The sequence below is a fragment of the Otolemur garnettii genome, unplaced genomic scaffold (genome assembly GCF_000181295.1).
Source record: "Otolemur garnettii isolate 467f Iridium unplaced genomic scaffold, OtoGar3 scaffold00018, whole genome shotgun sequence".
NCBI classification, from domain to species: domain Eukaryota; kingdom Metazoa; phylum Chordata; class Mammalia; order Primates; family Galagidae; genus Otolemur; species Otolemur garnettii.
This window is the reverse complement of record NW_003852413.1, coordinates 4,651,374-4,657,373: the sequence shown is the minus strand read 5'-3', so window position 1 is coordinate 4,657,373 and position 6,000 is coordinate 4,651,374. Positions and strand designations below refer to the sequence as shown.

Here is a 6,000-nt window from a genome sequence, read left to right as displayed (position 1 = left end):
AAAAAAAAAAAAAAAAGAAATTGGGTTGTTTGGACAGGGATGGGTCCTCAGTAGCTGGGTCAAAGAGAAAGAGGTTTTTTTGTTTTTGACACCGGGGCTTCCTGAACATTCTCCTAGGCTGAGTGAGAAAGAACCAGAAGAAAAAGAAAGATGTCCTAAAAGTGACCCAGCAGCCAGTCCAGTGCAAGCAGCTGCCCTGCCCATGCTGGGGAAATGTGACAGGGGCCATTCCTTCCCACCATGCCTGCCAGGGACAGCAGGGGCTGCAGGGTGCTACCAGCACCTTCTCCAGGTCGGCTTGCAGGGAGGCCAGTGGGCTGCCTTTGGGTGTTGCGGCTGCAGGAGCACATCTCATCTGCCCTCAACCCACACCCCTGCTTGCCCAGCCCTGCCCCTTGCTCCCCAGTGCAGGAGCCCAGCCACTGGCCACAGAGAAGAGTGAGGGATATTTTTCTTGGCATTGGATGGGAAGCATCTGCTGCATCCCACAGGGGTCTTGCTCAGGGTGGATTGGAAAAGACTTCACAGGGAGGCTGAGCTTTGTGCTGGCAACCTGGCTTCGCAGTGGCCAAGGAGCCTGGCAGGGGGAGATGAAGGGCCTGGGACCTCTGTGTGTGCACATGCGTGTGTGTGTTTGCGCCTGTGTGTATGCTCACATGCATGTGTTGGCCGTTGGTGGAGGCGGAAGCTCTGAAAACCACATCCCCTTTCTCCTGCTGCTGCCGTGTTACTGCGTGCTGGAGCAGCAGGTGGGTGTCCCTGCACTTCCTGGCAGGTGTCAGCCTCTGAGGCAGTGCTGTCCCCTTCTCATTTGGCGCTTGGAGGTGGAGTCATGACTGTCCCCTGCAGCTTCCAGAGTAGGCACCTGCTTCAGGACAGACTGACCGTGCTGTCACCTCCCCTGTGACCCTTGTGTTGGGAGCATCCTCAGGAAGACAATGGAGCTGCTGGCAGGTGGATGGACAAGTGGCGAGCACACCACCAGGCCTTGTTCCCCGGCTGCCAGCTGGTTCCCGGCACAGGGGCACTTTTTCTGCTTTGGGATGTGTCTTTGTGGATGTGGCTCAAGCTCAGGGTAGCCCAGGAGCAGCAGTCTTGGAAAATCAGGGTGGATCTCGTTGGGGGCTGGAAGGACTTGAGTGCGTTTTCCTCCCAGCTCAGAGTGTTCCTCATCTGTTCAAGTAATCTCCTACATTACTGGGGGTGGAGGTGCGGCCTGGGCTGTTACCCACCCCATCGCAGTTGCAGCTGGTGACCACAAACCTGGGGCTCATAGCTTTGAAGGTGACATGTCTGAAATAAGTCTCACCTGGCTGCAGCCAAAGTGTGGGCAGGCCCGGCTCCGAGGGGCTGCAGGGGAGAATCCCTTCCTGGCCTGTTCCAGCTTTGGTGCCTGCTGACCTACTTGGTTCATAGCTAGATCACTCCAGTTTCTACCTTAGTCATCACAAGGCCTCTTCTCCATAGCCAGACCTTCTGTTCTCTCTTAAGGACACTTGTGATTACTTTAAGTCCCACCTCACTCTTCAGTTACATCTACAAACCCTTCTCCAGTGTCAGGGAACTGCACTGGCTGGGGAGGGGGTGTTATTCAACTTCCTGATTTGTGTAGGGCCCTTTTGGCTTTAAGGTAAAAACAATAAAACAGGCTCAAGGGGACAAAAAGACAACATTAAGTACATTTTTAATTTTTTTACTATGTTAAAATACATAGCACATAAAAATCACCATCGACATTTAGTGCACACACAGGGTTGGGCCACCATCTCCACTATCTCATGCCAGAACTTTTTCACTTCCCTGAAAGGAAACCTCATCCCCCCAGCCCTTGGCAGCCACTGCTCTGATTTCTGTCTCTATAAATTCTCTTTTAATAAATGCAATTCTGTGCGACTTTAAAATAAATAAACACCAGCACCATAAGTTAGTTATCGGAAGGATACACGCAGGGGAGCCAGGTAGGGAATACCTGGGCCTTTGGAAAGGCAGGCAGTGAAGGACTTGGATGTGCTACACTTGCCTCCCCTTGTTCCTCTCTTGGGGTCTCCACCAAAGGTCCTTTTTTTGCAAATGGCGCCAAATAGTTTTGTACCCCCCAAGTCTGCATAACCTGTAGGCTTCAGGGCTCTCCATAAAAGTTCTTAACTCCTGGGAGAAATTCCAGTGGTCTAGCTCACCATGACAAGCCAATGTCGGCTGCCTTTGGGTCAGGGGTTTGTCCAGCCTGGACACTTGTGAGCCAGGTGAATGGATGGGGACACCCTGGGAGAGGGATGAGTTGGCAGTGGCAGTGACTGATGTCTCTGGAGTAGTCTAAATGATGCTTAGCGCCTGTCTAGCAAATCATTTCTCAGGAGAAGTTTAGAGAAATGTGCCCAGGATATCCCCAGGAGGGGGACACTGATGTAAGGATCTGTGGCACCAACACGGTGTGTTTCATCTCTCCATGTCCTGCGCACCCCTATGTGTGCCCTGTAGACATGGTTGGTGCTGAGAGGAGCCTGTGGGGGCCTCAAGTAGCAACACGGCCCAAATCATGTTCTCTGATGATCTGGTGTGATCCCAGGATAAAACTGAGAGAATGGAGAGCTGTCCTGTCCAGCACAGTGGCCACTGGCTGTGTATGGCTGTCCCTAATCGAGAGGTGCTGTGAATATCAGACACACACTGGATTTGAGAGTCTTAGTGTGGAAAAATAAAAGTGAGATACCGTGGTCATTTTTATATCGATTGCATGTCGAAATGGTGATGTTTTGGTTATAATAGGTTAAGTAAAACAGATTAAAGTTAAGGTCACCTGTTTCTTCTTGGATTTTATTTATTTGCTCATTCATTCAGTCATTTATTTTTTGAGACAGAGTCTTACCTGTTGCCCTGGGTAGAGTGCTGTGGCATCACCGTAGCTCTCAGCAACCCCAAACTCCTGGGTTTTGAGTAATCCTCTTGCTTTAGCCTCCCAAGTAGCTAGGACTATAGGCACCACCAGGATAGCTGGCTAATTTTTTCTTTTCTTTCCTTCCCTTTTTTTTTTCTTGGTAGAAACCGGGTTTCCATCTTGCTCAGGCTGTTCTCCAAATCCTGAGCTCAGGCAATCCACCTGTTTCAGCCTCCCAGAGTGCTGGGATTACAGGCATGAGCCACTGCACCCAGCTTCTTCTTACTTTTTATAATGTGGTTACTAGAAAATTCAAGGTTATACCTGTGCCGTGCACAGTACAGGTGTGACCAAAGACACGTCAGGCTGCTCTCCCTGGATGCGTGGTGTGGGCCGAGTGGCAGGGGGTTCTGAGCAGTGCTGAAGGACAGAGTGGGTTCCCTCTCCTGTGGTCTGGAGACCCTCACCTGGTGACTGCAAGGGGGCACTGCAAGAGGGGCATCCACCAGGCAAAGCACCCAGGCTGCCCCCCTCCCAGGCCAGGAATCTGGAGGCATGGGATGGGAGGAGGGCAGGCTGTTTGGTGGAGGGGTCTGTGGGGCCAGACTGGGCCGGGGCAGGAGGGACAAACGGTGACCTAGATAGGAGGAGGTTTGGAGAGTAGCATGAGGGTCTAGAGGAAACCTCTGCCTATAGGGGGGTGGGGAGGCCTGTGGGGCAGGTGTAGGGTGGAGGCAGAGTGTTTGAGGCCAGACATGAGCCCCTCCTGGCGTCCTTCATCCCTGGTTCCTGGATCTTCCCTGTAGGGCTCATTGGGCTGGGCTCTGGGTGTTGAAGAGGATAAACCCTCCCCATTGCTTGTCCTGGGGAAGTCAGTTTTTAGAGGAAAGGGAAGCTGAGCATTAAGTGGCTGCTCTTCCCGGTCCAGAAATGCCCATCTTGCTTAACTCTGGGGGCTGGAGCTGAGGGGTGCCCGTTTTACAGATGGGGAAGGTCAGAGTCCACAGATGTTTGACTCAGAACACCACCTCACCCTGCCCCCCCCCCCCCGGTCTCTGGTCCCCTCCGTCCCCTCCCTCTTACCTGCTCCTCTTTCCCGACTTGCCTTCAGTACCCACCGCGCATCAACGCCCCCCCCCCCGGTCTCTGGGCTGACCCTGGTCTCCCTCCTGTTGCAATGGGAACAGGGACTCAGACCTGCACTGCTTCCCTGATGCTCCTCTAGCTCCTGGCAACAACTCCTCATAACTGTTCAGAGTGAGCATGTGGAGGAGTGTGGGACAGCAGCCCCCAAAGACTTTATGGCAACCCGCAAGACCAGTAGATCTTCAGGGGAGAGTGGGGCATCAGAAGTGGGGAGCAAAGACTGCTTCTGAGGACTTGCTGGCTTATGAGATGCCCAGAGAGTATCCAGCTGGATGTGGCCAGCCTGCCTGTGTAGTCAGTGGAGTGGGTGCCCTGAGGCATCAACCACCAGCCAGGTGGGGGAATGTAAAAGTGTGTGGAGCCCCATGAACAGCCAGCAGAGGGGCCACAGCCATGAACACAGCTTTGTGAATTCAGCCACTATCCCTAGGAGGGGCCCTCCAGTGGAATCCCCCAAGGCTCCTGACAGTGAACTTCCTGCCCCCAGCAGGCCCAGAGACCAGCTCCTCCTACCTCGTCACTCTCTCCTGCAGTAGGAGTGGCCTTGAGTCACTTGAGCCTGGGAGTGACTCTGTGGGGTCAGAGGTCGTGGCTTTGAGCTGAGTCTGGCAGATCCCAGTGTCCAGGCCCAGCCCTAGTAGGGTCAGCTCCCTCCTCTGGGGAACCCCTCGCCCTGTGCCCCGCGAGTCCCTGTGCCCCGCGAGTCCCAGAACATCACGGAAGCTTGTGGGGAAGTGGGAGGAGGCAGAGGCTGACTCACTGGCCCCCCAGGGGCTGGAGAAGCTGGAGAAGCCTGATCCTGATCCAAGGAATCTAGAGGTTCCAGGGGGAGGAGCTCAGGGTGAGGCCTGGCCACTGCCCCTTCCCCTCCTGTCTTCCTCCCCTCCTGTCTTGGCTGACACAGCATGCCCAGGTAGACGACAACTGGGGGGGCTGCACGCAGACCTCAGCTGCCCAGAAGCCTGGCTGGATGGCTCAGGTCTTTAGGTCAGCAGACAGTCCAGGTGTGGGGGTATCTGAGCATGTGGGGGGCTGGATGGGACAGGAGAGAGGGTGCTCAGGGCAGTGTTGGGTCTGTGGCTCTGCATGGCTGGGCAGCCTCTTCCTCCTCTTCATGATGGCTCCTGGTCACTCTTCAGGGGGTGACCCCCTTGTGAGGGGTTGGGACTCTGAGGCTGGCTCCTGGGCGCCTCGTGCAGCCCAGGTCAATGCTGTTCCAGCACTGGCAGAGGTGCCCCTCTTCTCTCCTGCTCCCTTACCCTGCCCCCTTGTAGCAGCTCCTGCCGAGCCTCGCTTCCCAGGCTGCTGCGGTCCCTCCCTACCTCTGCCCCGCGCTCTGGGAGGTTCCTTGTTCCTCGGCCACAAAGCCCCTTTGATCCTCTGCTCGGCTCCGAGCCATGTGACCCGGTGGGCGGGCCGGCCGCGGTGCTCGGCGTCCAGCGCTGCCGACTCTCAGCTGCTGGGGTGAGTCTCGTTCCTTTGTTCTCCCCAGTCTTGCACCGCAGCTGGGGGGCCTCCAGGGGGTGCGGCCACCGGGGGTGCGGCCCCCGATGTCTGCAGCAGCGGTGGGGCTAGGAGCCTTGCCACCTCCGGCCCGGGCTTTGGGCGGCAGGACAGCCCTGGGTCCCAGGGAGAGGGGTGGCTGGGAGCTCGGTCTCCACGAGGGGACCAGATTTTCGGTCGCAGAATAGAAGAAAAGGGCTTTGTGTGGTCACAGCTATCTCTTTGTAAATATTTGGCCAACTAAGCTGAGTGGTTAAGTTCTCCTCCTGTTGGGAGTTTCTTGGACTGAGTTTCCCGTTTGCAACGGGCTTCCCTGACTTGCAGGAGGGCTAGAAAGAAATGCGAATTGGCCACCACTTTCTCTTAGAATCACTCCACTGGGATGCTCAGATCATCAGCCCTTTGGGCTCCTGAAGACCTCCTGCAGATTACTTTCGAGAGACACTAGAAATTCAGGCAGGGCGCGGGCTCCGGGT

At 55.5% G+C, this 6,000-nt stretch overlaps 1 protein-coding gene across 5 annotated transcripts in view; it reads left to right on the top strand.

Moving 5' to 3' along the window:
• SEPT9 (septin 9) overlaps positions 1 to 6,000 on the top strand; it is a 174,943-nt gene that overhangs the window by 133,953 nt on the left and 34,990 nt on the right. The window contains exons 1-2 of one of the 5 annotated variants that reach the window (XM_023510973.1): positions 4,847 to 4,862; positions 5,296 to 5,485. The exons of 3 other annotated variants lie outside the window; for them this stretch is intronic. The gene's annotated coding sequence lies outside the window, so the exon portion shown is untranslated. Of the gene's footprint in view, positions 1 to 4,716; positions 4,863 to 5,295; positions 5,486 to 6,000 lie in introns of those variants that run through there. One more of the 5 variants, XM_023510975.1, reaches the window with a different exon arrangement.